At 35.3% G+C, this 15,251-nt stretch overlaps 1 long non-coding RNA gene across 1 annotated transcript; it reads right to left on the bottom strand.

Moving 5' to 3' along the window:
- Positions 1–8,576: 8,576 nt before the first annotated feature.
- On the bottom strand, positions 8,577–14,955 carry LOC110359704 (uncharacterized). Its single transcript, XR_002415061.2, has 3 exons — positions 14,780–14,955; positions 13,463–13,508; positions 8,577–9,008 (listed from the first exon to the last, which is right to left on the bottom strand). It is a non-coding gene; the product is annotated as an uncharacterized LOC110359704 (long non-coding RNA).
- Between the last annotated feature and the right edge of the window lie 296 nt (positions 14,956–15,251).

Here is a 15,251-nt window from a genome sequence, read left to right as displayed (position 1 = left end):
TTACCAGTGTAATTTGCTACACAATGAAAGGGAGTAATAACTTATTTTCATTCACAGAGCTAATGAACTTTGTTATATTCACAAGTGTTGAACCTTCTGTTAGCCTCAGTTCAGTGGCTAAATGTTTACATTTGAGTTATACTTAAATGAAGTAAAATGTCCTTGCCTCCCCTAATCATTATTTGGTAAAAGCAAAGAATCTTGTGAAATGAGTTAAGAGGAAATCTCTTGCAGTGTCTACAGACATGAGGCCAGCATGACTAGTAAAATAAAAAAATGAACAAACAAACTAAAAAAAATGTATGTTTATGTCTTTAATAACTGGCATTTTGCTTAAACATATTCATATTCATTATCTATTGACATATTAGTATGACAAAAATACCTGAAAGTGCACAGTGATACTGACATGAATGTTTTCCTAAATGAATGGATTAGTTCAATGTCTAAATTTGAGAGATTAAATATGTATCTTTTACATATCATATAAAGGGCCCAACACCTTATGCTTTTTTTCTCCATAGAAATTTTTTTACCACTAACTCTTTAAATTAGTCTCCCATAATCAGAAAGTCATGAAAAGGACCTACTTAGGGTGTTTAAGGAACTTTATTCTGGTTCAATATAAAAATTCTGCTAGAATACATTAACTGTGTTTATACTTTTTTACTTCTACTATTTACATCTTGGGGTACTATGGTAGGGGGCATTTTGGAGGAAGAATCAAACATTAAAATGATAATTGACACTTTATTACAAATCCTAGCTGGAATTTTCCAAAGTGTTCTCCCTTCAATGTAATCATTGTGCTCTCCAAACTCTGTACCTTCTAATGTTCTGCAACCCTTAATGATAAAGAGCAGATTTTGTTAAAAAACAAAAAAAAAGAAAAAAAGAAAAAAAAGAAGAAAAAAGAAAAAAGAAAAAACAAACAAACAAACAAACAAACACTTGATTATGCTAAAAATATTTTCTCAGTAATACATTACAGTTCCATTTGAAGATAACTTCTTCCTGGAGCTATTGTTCATTTACCCAAGGATATATCAAGGCAGTTAACACCTATCTTTTACCTTAAAGTCCTTTTCAGCGTAGTCATGACAGAAAAATTATTTTCACAGAATCCCTTGTCAATTTTGCAAGAATTCACTGTGCATTGAGAAAGATCTTTGATTAGTTAGTGTAATGCAGGTTATCTCCAAAGCTTAGATAGACTCCATAAACACTGTTAGCTGTTATGTCCATACTAAATCACAGTACAGCATGTTGTCTATAAAAATTTCACAACATTTAATAGTAAAATTTGCCACAAGAAAATTATGGATGTCAACGCTTCTAGAGCCCTCCTAATTGCATGTAGTCCAATCTAGCCTAACGTGGTTAAGTCTCAAATGGAAGAACAGGAAAGTATGTCTTCTATAACCTGATTAAAAAAACTGATTAAAATTATCTGAGGAGCATATAAATTTATTTGTTTTATTTTAAACAAATAATTTAGAGAACTGTCTGTCAAAAGAAAGCTAGAAAACATTAAAAGTGAGTGTTGTTTTGTGTGTGACATTTGTTTAGATTATTATCTATCAACTAGTCTGTAATACTGATTATAAATTAGTAGAGGTTTATGTCAGTCTGTATGTGATTCCTCATCTTTTATGACTTGACTTCAATTAGATTAAAAAATCTCTATTCTAGCAACAAATTTGCCAGTACAGTGACACATAAATTGCATTTCACCAAATCCAAGCCATGTATTATACACTGGAGTGGCAGATTTTAACAATAAGGTTAATCAAAGAAACTCAGGGGCACACAATGTACTTCTTAGGGTACTATGCAATCATTCTGGTCTATCTCACATAAAACAGATGACACATATGGTATACAAAGACATTTACTTGGTTGTTTGAGGCCGAATAATTTTATTGTGGAATTCCTACATTCAAGAGCAACACATGCTAGGCCAAATATTAATGAAAGTTCATTATAAAAGATCATTGATTAAGACTACTGGCTTAATTGTGTAAGGTTCTTCCCATGCTCTAGAGGTAGACATAATACCTGAGACAGAACAGCCACAGCTATTAATGATGTCTATTTTATTATTAAGACAGATGAAGAAATACTATTCATAAACAACGGTTTATTGGAGAGTTTTCAATAGAAATTAACTTTTTAATAATTTATGGTAGTATCAGAGACTTTTGCATTGTGATCCACCTAAAGTTTTGTTGAAAGTGGACTTCAAATGAACCTCTACTGTCCCTCAGATAACCGAAGAGTTTAGTGAGGCTCGGTTTCCAGAAGATATTGTTCAATGATTTCTGGAACATGCAACCTCTTCAAGAAAGAAAAAGATACAGCAGGTGTAGAACAATCACAGAATGAGAACACTCAGAAAATTATGTCCAGAAATCACAAATACAGATCTCATAAAGCTGTCTTCTTCTGATCACAGAACTACTATTACATGGCTACTTACCAGGTGCCCACGCAGATAAATACCTTAACTCCTGACTGACAACAGTGCATTAGACATTAAATGTGCTAAATTTTTTCTTTGCAATAAAGCAAAACCAGGAATAAATCCAAACAACCCAGCACCAAGGACCACAACTTGTGATTAAGTCTGAATGCAGTAATCTCCTGCATTCAGCTTTATTGGTGTCATAGTGCTCAGGATCTCACCTGGGGTACATCAATATCGGCTGACAGAACAGAAATAACAGTGAAGACTACATGGGCTACTGACCTTGGCGACTACTAACAATTCAAACAACAGAAACTATTGCCAGGAATTCTTGATGTTTTGAAACTTTGTATCTTGACATAACTACTTTTGTTTTTAACACACTGATTTCTGCATTTACTATGTTTGATTTCTTGTAGAGATGTGAGCTGAACAAGGACAATAGAGATTTGTATGTTAACTGAAATTTGTTATTTACTTCCTCTACTCAGACAAACCAATGCCTTTCTTACCGCTAAGCTCACTGAGCACACACTTCTTTCTGCATCTTGATTTGGTTGTTTACTGACTCAGTTCTTACTTTGGAAGATCTTGTTTGAACCTTCAGCTCATGACCACATCTTTCAGCAGCCCTTTGCTTTAGTTTCATGAATTTACTTTCTCCTGATTATCTGTGGGTCTAATTCTAATTCCCCCGCCCTCTAGAGTCTTGTTAGTTACAACGTTTTTAACAAACGTTGAATGTGCTACAGATTTTTCATTATCAAAGTTTCAAATGTAAAGATTTAAAGGTGGACAGTAAATCTATTCTCCCATTCTCTCTATTTTCTAACATTCTTTTACATCCACTGTTATTAATAGGGATTTAATTTATGTTTCAGATGAGTACAGATCTTCTCTCACAAAGGTCTTTCAGCCATCAGGATAATAATTTAAAACTAAGCTCTTAAAAAGTCTTCACAAACACTTAACATTTGGGATTACTGTTCAATATCATGTAACCATCTTTCAGCAGCCCTTTGCTTTAGTTTCATGAATTTACTTTCTCCTGATTATCTGTGGGTCTAATTCTAATTCCCCCGCCCTCTAGAATATTACTCTACTTTTTCTTCCTAACATCAGCTACTGAATATGTACCTGGAAGTTTTTAGTAAGCATTGATGCTGCTTATGGCGTGTTGGTACTGTGTTAGAACTGAAAGCAGAAGGAGAAAATGTAGCATTATTTGAGTTTTTTTTCCTAGAGCTTTCATTGACAAGGGGTGGACCAGATGCCTGTCTGCTCTGAGGTTTCCAGCAGTCAAGTTCTCTTTAGCTACTTCTGTTTTTAAGGTTTCTACAGGAGACATATTGGGTCTATATGCCTGGAAAGGATGGTTCAGCAGCTAATATACATATCTAAAACTATGCAATTCTGAGTAAACCAATTCTGTGATTTAATTTTCCAACTTTTAAGTGGGAAATAATATTTTCTAATCTTACTAGCATACTGTAATGAGAAATTTTATAGAGTTATTAATTTTTAAAGTATGATGATGAAGTGACCCACATAATGTTATCAGAAGGTTGGAATATAATCTCTTTTATCTTTTTATGAGATTCAGATTGCAACTCCAGTTCTTTAGGCTATAGGAGTGCCCTAATTTAATCCCAAGAGAATCTACCCAAATTTTACCTAAAACTGACATTAAAAAACTTATGGGTTTTGGTTGGGTTTTGTTTGTTTGAGGTTAGTACTTTTCAGTAGCTTGACAAAATAATAACTGAACATAATTACTTTAAGGCAAATTTGATGTCCCTGTTAAAGCTACAATGTACCAGGGATCAGCTAAGGGATGACAGAAGATTTTCCACAAGTCATTAATAACCCAGTGCCTCAGGAGCTTTTGCCTTTTTAAATCAAGAAGAAAGGATTAATTTCATCCAGAAGTCCCTAACAGTACTATGTGTCTAACACCATGGTTATATGAACTCATCCCAAACACTGAAGTACCACATAACTGAAACAGATATTTTTCAGAAAAGAGGAGAGGGGAAAAACCCATGCAAGAACACTGGGGTAAGTTTCCTTCTTCGCTGGTTTGTCATTTTAACCTATCTAATTTCTTCTGCTTCAGAAAGAACCATCCCTTACCGCCAGAGAGCAGGCCCATCTTACTGCAGTGTGTGCAGAAGTGCTGGCATATGCTGCTAATAATGGGGACAGGTAACTGCATTGCACAGAATTAATCTTTAACTTTGTCATGAGCCATTGTAGCCCATACAGCTTCTGCTGAGCATCACTTTCTACATGCCTTATGAAACACAAGGTATTTAATCAGTGACGCCATCCCTGTGCAATGAATTAAGTGAAAAAAATAGGTGTAGAGTGTCTATAATCTGCACACGAATTTCGCAACTTCCGAGTGCTGGACTTTGCAACTAAAACATTTTATTATTATTAGTATTAGTATTAGTATTAGTATTAGTATTAGTATTAGTATTAGTATTAGTATTAGTATTATTCAGCTTATTATAAACTATACTTATTTGCTGTTTGAGGTGAACTTTATGAAATATGGAAAATAATGAAAGTAAGCTAGTAGGAGGATGATTTTATGATTCAAAAGGACTACATCAAGATCAGGCCTTATAAAAATGACTTTCATTAAAAAGCATCAGAACAAAACAACATGGTTTATACAGTCATCTGGTGTGACAGCTAAAATTCTGAAGCAAGTTCATTTTATTCCTCTAAAAAACAATTCTTTTGATCTTTCAAACTCAGCAGAAACCCAGTGGGAAATTCTGTTCTTCCATTCCTTTCTTAAGGTAAGTCCGTTCATTTTTTTGGCTTTTCTTCCAAAGTTTGCCTTTCCTCCAAACAAGTTTCATCCATCAGGGAATTCAACTAGATATCAGAAGTAATGCTATTATTTCATTTATTCAGCATTGTAAAAAGCAGGAAAATCTCAGCATACTGCTAATCAAACTGGTAGGGCCCAGCTGTCCAGCAGCTGGATTCTGACAGCCTTTTATTCAACTGAAGTACCTGAATTTTTTTTGTTCAACTGAATGTCCTCTTAAGGCTTTATTCTTTTTTTTATTTTCAATAAAGACAGCAAACAGTCCACAATTTTTCATGTAATATACTTCCCAAATAGCTAAATTAAAATACTTGTTTTCTCAGTTTCTTTTGTCTTTGGTCTTGAGAAGCCAAATACCTTCATTCTTGTAGTGTCTTTTTCTGTTCTACTTATATATAATATATGGTAAGTGCATACTAAAACTAGATATTTTGTGTTAAGGTTTAAAGCAAGGTGACAATAAACTGTGGCAGATGCTCCCTGTTACCCCCTTACGCTCCACCCATCCTTTCCTTAGAGTGAAAAGATGACAAGGAAGATAAGGAGGAAGGAAGAGAGGCTTCAAGTTGGGAAAGTTTTAAAGTCTTTACTAATCCTACTAATAAATAGAGAAAATATACAAAATATACAAAATGCACAAAACCAATTTTGAATGCCTGATATGAAGTTGGGGTCACTCTAGCGGCAGCAGAACGAGGAGCTGGCATGGCTCCAGCAGCTGCAGGATAGGCACCTGGAAGTCATGGGCAGGACTTCATAGCAAACCAGAAACTGGGTTTCAGGGATGCAGAGGCTGAGGCCTATAGGTTGCAGACAGACAGACGGGGTCTTCTCTAGATCCCAGTCATGGTCAAAGAGAAGTGAGACTCTCATGATCAGTCTCTTACATAGGGGTTATGAGGATTATGGGATGAAATACTCAGTCAGTTTTAGTCTCCTGTTCTGTCCGCACCTCCTCAAACACACCCCTCTTGCGTGACTAAGTTCTTAGTTGTTCTAGTAATAAATCTAAACACGAGCTTCTTCAGCATTCCGTTGGTCATCTTATCAGCACTGACCACAGGGTCCGAGAAAAAAATGTGCAGCAAACTTAGAAGAACCCAGCTGAATGGAAAATTCACTAAGAGAGAGACCTGTCTTGTTTTTGACAAAAACAGGACATTTTGAATAGCATATATCTGTAGTAATGTATCTTAGTCATAGTAATGAATAATAGTTCTTACAATTTTTATTCATATTTTAAAACTGTAGCAAAAGCACTTTGCTGTATTTGTAAAAAGTATTTAATTTATATATACTCAGGATTTTGGGAGATGGCTCTCAGTTGGATGCTCTACATAGACATCATCTGCTTCTTAAGTATACAAAATGCTCCTGTACAGCAGCCTTCACTGGGTATTTTGAAAGCTATTTCTATGTTCACAGAGGTGGGCACACAGCAACTTAGGTTGAGCATAAAAAGCAACATGTAGCTTAAAAAATGAGGAAATTATAAGATTCTTTAGGAGAAGATCACCTTTTTCCTGTTATCCATTATGTAACAACTGTCTTTGTTTTGTTGTTATTAACTTGATGATGAATAACCTATGTCATTCTTGTTTTTTATAGTATTTTTCTTTTAAAACCCTTTTGAGCTATGTCAATATTGTATGTCATTGTTGAGACAGAATGATAAATATTTTAGCGGGTTTTATAAAATTTAGGGGGAGTTATGAAGGTCCTGTGGGCATAGACCCCACTGTCCACCAAGTAATAGTCACTACTATTTCTATATATAAAAAAAGTAGCTTACATATTCACACATACCAGATGCATAAATGCAAATATAATTTTGATGTGAGTTCAGCTATTAGTTTTGTACTGCATGCTGACATGCAATTCTCTTTTCTTGCCTCGAATTTAACTAATATGTTTGGAGTCTGCTCTGGTCCCAGGTTGAGAACTTGCAGTAATAAATATACTAAATATACAGACCCTGAAGCTTTAGTACATTACTGTGACCTCTTTTATCTTGTGAAGAAGTGATTTTTTTTGCTCCTTGAAGATCACAAGCATTTCAATCTATTTTCAGTTTCAAGGTGCTGCACAGAGATGATCTTACTTTAGTTTCTTCTGCGTTTATTTGGTTTTCTGCAGTACAGTGACAGAGTGAAGCAGGCTTAACTGCTTACCTGATAGCTTTCATAGTCAATTACTTAACAAGAGTGAGAAGGGGTGCTAGAGAAAAATCACTTCTATACAATTTAGAACAAATCTCTTATTTAAAAGAGATTACCAGCACATGTTCCTTCCAAAATTTTTATTCCCTTTTCCTCCTTAGGGTGCAATTTCTTGAATGGTTTAGCCAATTTGAATGTGGGTTGGAAGTAATAGAAAAGGATAGTTTCACTCTATTTCTCCCTCAATACAGGCACTTCTTCACTTGTTTCACATCAGGGTGATTTTTTTTTTTTCAAGGCTAGGTACCTCAAACCCTTTCCTCCACCTAACTTTTAAAGTAATTGTTTCATAAAACAGACTTGTACTTGCATTTAACCTGTTCCTGTGAAATAATATTACTTTTTTTTTTTTTAATTGTTATTCCCTGCCTTTTAAATTTTAATCAGCTTTTCCTTAGACTCTAGCATTTAAAATTCCATTGTCATTAAGCCTGGAGCATTCAGCATAATTGCTTGTTTTGATCTTAGGAAAAGACTGATTTCCAGTAAAATAGTCTTAAAGATTTTTAGTGACAAAGGAAAAGGTTTCAGCTTTAGAAAATTCTGCCAAATTTTTAGTGTTTCTCTTTTTTTTTTTTTTTTTAACCACAAAGCAGTAGTTTTTGCATGCAGTAATCAAAATTTTACAGTCATGTTATGCAATCCAGCCTATGCCTTTCTTTGTTAAACTTTTAACTGCTGCCATTACACTTCAGTCTTCTCCTTTTAATGAGTATCTCAAGACACTACAGTTTTTTCAGTGTTTCTAATGTCTTTCTCCTTACCAAAGAATGATCAAATCAGTCTTGCTCACTTTTGGGATTATTTTACTGCTGTTTTAAATCTTCCATTGCTGACCTATGGCCACATGAAGCTGGCTTTTGGTCTAACTGCATCGTCATTATTTAATAATATTTATATTTAATAATATTTAATAAGATATTATTTTCTGTCCACATTCTTGTGGTGGTTACAGTGCACTGTCCTCAAGGTTTTCCACTGTGGGTACTCTGCTAATGATGACTGAATGGGAACAGGAAATGAACATATTTGTTGTCTTCTGTGTCCTTCGGATGTTATTTTCTCTTCAAGGCAAACTGAGGCTCTGACTTCAATTTTTATTTTCCTTTTTAAAAATTTTTTATTTGGCTGAATGACATCTACTTGGGTCTTCTTTCTGCATGTCCTCTGATCTTTCCACCTTTTTAAAAAATGCCTCATTTGGGAATGCAGTTCACAATATGCAATTTCTTTTTCATCCTTATTCCTGCTAGATTTCTTTTCTAATATCAGTGCCTGCAACATGGAATTTATTGCTTTTATTTTTCTTATTTTTTTACCAAAACAAATAACTTCTAATTTTTTCCAACCAGTGAGTCTTGCATTGCTAAGGAACCCATGGGGAAGGAGATCCTCTGTTTAGCATTCCTCCAGGGAACCGTTGTTCTTGACACAGTTCAGTCCTCTAATGGGATGCTCACTCCAACTCCTTCATGACCTAGTAGAGAAAGAAAACTGCAAAAGGAAGGATTCCAAACACATCACTGTAAATAATGTCACTAAAATTTCAGCTTTTCCTTCCAGATCAACCTGTCCTATCAGTCACGGTTTGCTGAACTCTCTAGCTGGCACTCATTTTGGTATGAGAAGTGTCACTTGTGGGTTTTTATTCACGTAGTCTGACAAGCAGCAAAACACTGGTATACAGCTGGCTAAACAAAAGCCAGTGTATTCTACTCAGCTAGCAGCTTGAATTCAGATTCTCAGCCACCCCTTCCGTTGTATTCAGTATGCATTCAAATGTTACAGTATGTATTTAGTAGCTGGCTGCAGGTCTTATGTATATTTTTTGTAAGTATACGCAGTAAACATTGTGCTACAGGCATGTGTGTTTATTCATGCAAATGTTCTTGTCTTTGTGTGAAACCATTCCAGATGATGCATACTATCCATTATAGTTGCAAGTTTAGCCTAGTTAGATTGCGAAACATTGTTTAGCATTATTCAGGACAAGTACAGTACTTTGGTACATGTTCCATGCAAACATCTTACAGTTTCAGCGGTGATTATACTGTATATTTTTACATATATATATATATATATATATATATATATATATAGTGCGCAAAACAAGATCTGTATTCAAGTGCAGATTTTCATCTTGTATTATCTTGAAGTCTTTACAAATACAATAACACTTAGCTAACTTGGTAAGTTACAATAATAAAGAAAAAAACCCTGAATATTTGGGAATTTGTAACTGAGATATTTTTCATTTGGAGACATGCAAGAGAACCTGAGATGAGGCCTTAATTTATCTTTCATCTTCAATAAATGTCCAAAGGACTATTGTGATCATTGTTTCATTTAGAGATTAAGAGGTTCAATAAAGATTACAATAAAACTCAACCTACTGTTAGAATTGAAGAGCTTGTCTTTGAAAGTTTCTTCTTTCTAAAGAAGGAAACTTTGAGAACGAGTTTTCAAAATTTCTTCAGAAGCATATAATTATGGACACTAAAAAAATTATTTAGACCAAAATCTGATCTGTGTACCATATTCCTACTGAAGCTGTTGACAGAAGTTGTGTAGCAAAATTTCCCCTTAATGAATTCAACCTACAACAAACAGAATTTTAAGTGTATTAAGGAGGAGTTAGAATGTAAGAGAGGGGAAAAACGTGTCTTCAGTATGGTATATGCCACTGAAATGACTGATATCTCAGACAATTTGAAATAAATTGTGATTTAAACACTTCTGTCACAAAGGAAAACAAAATTTTCTAATAATTTTATTTCAGAAGAGAATTTCAGGAAATTTTTTAATGGTGAGGAAGATGTTATTTAGTTACTGGAGATTATTTTATATTAGCTCAGATGATTCATTTTGTTTAATGCATTGGAGACAGTGGGTTATGAGGTAAACTACAACATGGTCAGGTCAAGTATTTGGTTTATTCGATAGGATTGAAAAGCAGCAATTGTACTTCAGACTAGCAATAGGTTGATTTCTTATTTATGAGTTGTTATTTCTAAAGGTATATCCAATTAAAAAAAAAAAAAGTTTAAAACAGGTGTTTTCTAAAGGAAATGAGGAACAAACTTGTTTTTGCTAATGTGACTGGCAAGCAAAAAAATTACAATTTAAAATACTATTTCTCAGGTATGTCTTAAAGATAAAATTATTCATACTCCAAAAAGAAGAGTCATTGTTTTTAATAGGTCTAAAGTTAGCTAATACTTTGAAAGATAACAGAGGAATATTATTCTTTATCAGTAAAATACAATGAAAAAATGCATGACAGTGGAGAGTATGGGACAGGAGAAGTATATTGCATGGAAAGGGTGATGTCTTTTTAATTTTAACGAATGGTCAGTGTATGGCAAGATCCACAGTAAAACTGACTTCTCTGTTAAAAAAAAAAATAAAAATCTGTATAGTCTGTCTCCAAGCCTCCACTCTGTGCCTATTTTTGTTCACAGTGCCATTGCACAGCAATGATACTCTTCAGTCCCTTGGAACTGGCTGCCTCCTGTGTCTTGTTGCTGATTCTCCATAGCCTTTCTAAACTATGTTCTCTTTTTCACTTGTAAAGGTAAAGTCATATTTTTTGTCTTCACCTCATCAAAACTATAGACATAATTTCTTAGTCTAACAAAAAATATTCAGTTGAGTTCTCTCAATGGGAAGAAAAAAATGGTCTCTTCACCTCTGATTGCCTGCTAAGGTGTTTATAGTTGCTACCATTCATTCATAGAAACAGAATAAGATTCAAGTATGGAGAATTACTTGTATTTCTTTTAGTGGGCAGGTCATTCTTTTGAAACCACACTTGAAGTTATGTAGGTCTAGCTAACTTGTTTTAGATTTGCATTCTGCCTTAATCTGCATTACTGTGAACTACAGAAAGGTCTCTTCAGAAATGGACTGTATAGCAGAAACACAGCTTCTTTCACAATATTAAGGCAAATCTGAATAAGAAAAGATGGACTGAAAGAATCTGAGATCTTGACTTAAATGGATTGTCTATGTGGTGGAGAAAAAGAGAGAAGTCTGATTTTAATTTTGTTCCTTTTCTGGTACTGTATCAATAAGGAATAAAGTGTCATCAATTGCATGCAAAGTAAAAGGCCAGTTATTCAGCTGGTATAAATTTCTGCAGCTCCCTTGACAATCCTTGCAGTAGCACCCTTTTTCTCTTAGGTGCTTTTCAACCATTTCAAAATGTTAGCAGTTCCTGGTCTGAAGACAGAAGTGAGGTAAATGGGAATGAATCTGGATTGTGTCTACATAAACTAATAAAAGTCACTGTGAAGTTCTGAGATATTACACTGATCTGCTTCATCTTGGTTCTGATGAATGTGGAGTATCCTCCTTCAGGATCTGATGTACGAACCCAATAGCTTGGTCTTTGCAATGGTCACAAGGGCAAGGTAAGAGTCTGTAGAAGATTTAATTTCACTTCTTCTGAACTATCAGGAAAGTTGGATCAATTCTGTTTTCCCTAATCCAGATGTGTACTTCAACCCATATGACTACATGAAGTGACATGAGAATGGACATGCGTCATGCTGCTTGGCCGAACCTTGATTTTCACAGAGTCACAGAATCACAGAATGGTTAGGGTTGGAAGGGACCTTTGGAGATAATCTAGTCCAATCCCCAGGTACATCTGGAGTAGACTGCACAGGAATACATCCAGACAGGTTTAGAATGTCTCCAGAGAATGAGACTTCCGAATCTCTCTGTGCAGCCTGTTCCGGTGCCCTGGCACCTTCAAAGTAAAGAAGTTTCTCCTTATATTCAGATGGAAACTCCTATGCTTCAGTCTGTGCCCATTGCTCCTCATCCTATCATTGGGCATCACTGAAAGGAGCCTGGTCCCGTCCTCTTGACATCCACCCTTGAGATATTTATAAACATTGATGAGATATCCTCTCAGCCTTCTCTTCTGCAGGTTGAAAAGACCCAGTTCCCTCAATCTCTCCTCATAAGAAAGGTGGTCTAGACCTCTAAGCATCTTTGTAGCTTTCCACTGGACTCCCTCTATTATTTCCTTGTCCTTCTTAATCTGGGGAGCCCAGACTGGACTCAGAACTCCAGATCCAGCCTCACCAGGGCAAAGTAGAGGGTAAGGAAAACCTCCCTCAACCTGCTGCTCACACTTTTCTTAATGCACCCCAGAATACCATTGGCCTTCTTGGCCACAAAGGCATGTTGTTGACTCATGGTCAACCTGTTGTTGATCAGAACTCCCAAGTCCTTCTCCAGAATGCTGCTTTCCAGCAGGTCCACACCTAACCTGTACTCGTGCCTGGAGTTATTACTCCCCAGGTGCAGGACTCTATATTTGCCCTTGCTGAACTTCATTAGGTTCATCTCTGTGCAGTCCTCCAGCGTGTCCAGGTCTTGCTGAATTTTCAAAACAAAGGAACTGTCATCTTTAATTTCTACCAGCAGTCCCTTTAGAGTTTCCCACTACCCTGTTAGGATCTTAATTTCTGCCTGCTTAAAATGGTATAATTTACTTTCTGAAGTTGCCTACCATTTTCATTTGCCTCAAAAGCATGGTTATGTACTGTAATAGGTACTAATCTGTTGAAGATTGCCAAACTTCTGTGCATTTCTATTTTGTTCCTAGAATATCATAAGCTCTGTTGAGCGGCTAATTTAGCACCTGAGAGGCTGCTCTTTTTTATTTATTTCTTACCAGAAAGACTGCATGCTACAAGTCATGATGCCTTCAAGACAAAGATTTTGTTCTAATAGCACATTTTTTTGTTATAAAGCTTTGTCTTGTCCTTGTTTAGAGTTGAGGAAAGTACTCAGCTATTTTTCCAAAGAACAAAAGATGAAAGAAGAATGAGTGGGCTAAAATAATTAACACTAACTCAAAACCTTTGAATATTCAAGAGTTGATAGAAGCCATATTCGACAAATATAGGTACTTACATGCTGATTCATTCAGTTAAATGGAGAACTGTCCCTCAGACTGACACTTTTGTGGGTAGTAAAATAAAATAAAAAAAAAAAAAAAATGAAAGGAAATTGAAGTTAAATTAGGTTTATAATTTACATGAAAATTGTTTGTCTCTCTGAAAAAAAAAAAAAGAAAAAAAAAAGCAAAAACTACCTTTAAAAGAAGTAACTTAATTCTTCATTATGTGTTATATCATATATTTATTTATTTCTGGGCTACTTGATAAAGAAATGAAATGACAGCAACGTTGAAAAGTAATCTAGGAGTTTAAAAGTTACTCAGAATAGGAAATCACTGCAGTATTGTCAAATTTAGCTATGAAGACCCATGAACATACAATCAAAAACTTATTTTTCTTCAGCTTTTAGAGCTCTTGTTTCTTCATAACCATGAAAAGACATGCTGTCATGGACATGTTATTTACCTAAGATTTTCTGTCTCAAGGGAAGAACAATTTCAGTGTTTTTTCTTGGTTCATTCCATAAAAGACAAGCTCGTGGAACTTAGGGTACAAACTGCACCATGTCTTGGGTTCAGTTAAGCTTGACACTTCAAGGGTCGAAAGTGAATTTTAGCTCAAATCAGCTGAAACAAACATGGAAAAGATTTTCAAAGCACACAGTGACCCTTAACAGGTTGCCTTCTTGTCACTGTTGCTTGGGCATCCCCTCCTCTCGACAGCAGAGCTACAACATTCTCACATCTCATAGTCACTTGTTCTGGGATTTGGAGTTTTTTTTTCTACCCTTTTTTTTTTTTTTTCCCCCCAACCATCACAATTTTCTTCTTTCTTTAAGGATGTAAACACAGGTACAAAGCTGTAGCCATCATACAAGTCACTGTCCTTTGAGTACTCCCCACTCAACACAGTGAGAACACGGGATTTCTACAGCAGAAGTGAACAGAACAAAATTCTGTGAAACCAAAAGATGACACTGAGAAATTTTATTGTTTCTGTGACTAGTGCTTTGCTATGTATGAGAGGGTAACTACAGGCAATAGTGCTTCGGGTCAGCAGTTTTATTCCAGCAGCTGAAATGATCTCCTGACTGTCACTGACTGGTTCCAGTCTACTGATATTTCCACCTTTTTTTTTTTTTTTCTCTCTATTGAGCTGATTTACAAGGCAAACCAGCTTTGTGTTGTCAGCTTGTTTGTTCCTTTTTCCTGTTTTCACTGGAATTTACCTATTCACTGGGCTTTAAAAAAGCACCTGGGGATACAAGGCAACAAAATGAATTTATATTGTTTTTCATGAAACAACATATACATATCAATAGCTTTTTTACCTGAAACACAGACTAACGGTATTCTCAAGGATAAGGAAATAACTAAAATAACTAGACTTATGAGTGATTCAGTCTCTGTCTCCAGGCTGCCTTGGTTTAATGTGTCTTCCTTCCCTAATGAATGAGCACAAATTCTAATGCCTGTGATTCCATATCACTGTGACACTTTCTTTTCAGCACTTGGAACAGTGCAGTCTCTCTGTTCTTTAAAGGGAAAGCAGTCCAAAATCTTGTTGGTAGCTGTATATCAGCCATAAATGTCTTTTCAACGTGCATGGTTTACAATTGCAGTTTTCTGTGCTTAAATGTCATCTGCATTCTGTTCTTGAATGAAAGCCTACACACACTCAAAAGGGAGAACTGAGTATATATGCCAAGAGCTTGTGTTTCAGTGGTTTTTTTTTCGCTTGTGTGAATTATTGACCTCTGAGGATGTAGGTGATAACTTTGCATTTACAAAACATTGAAGTGC

The sequence above is a fragment of the Columba livia genome, chromosome 2, assembly GCF_036013475.1.
Source record: "Columba livia isolate bColLiv1 breed racing homer chromosome 2, bColLiv1.pat.W.v2, whole genome shotgun sequence".
Classification (NCBI taxonomy): Eukaryota; Metazoa; Chordata; class Aves; order Columbiformes; family Columbidae; genus Columba; species Columba livia.
The sequence above is the reverse complement of the archived record's forward strand: the minus strand, read 5'-3'. Positions and strand labels throughout refer to the sequence as shown.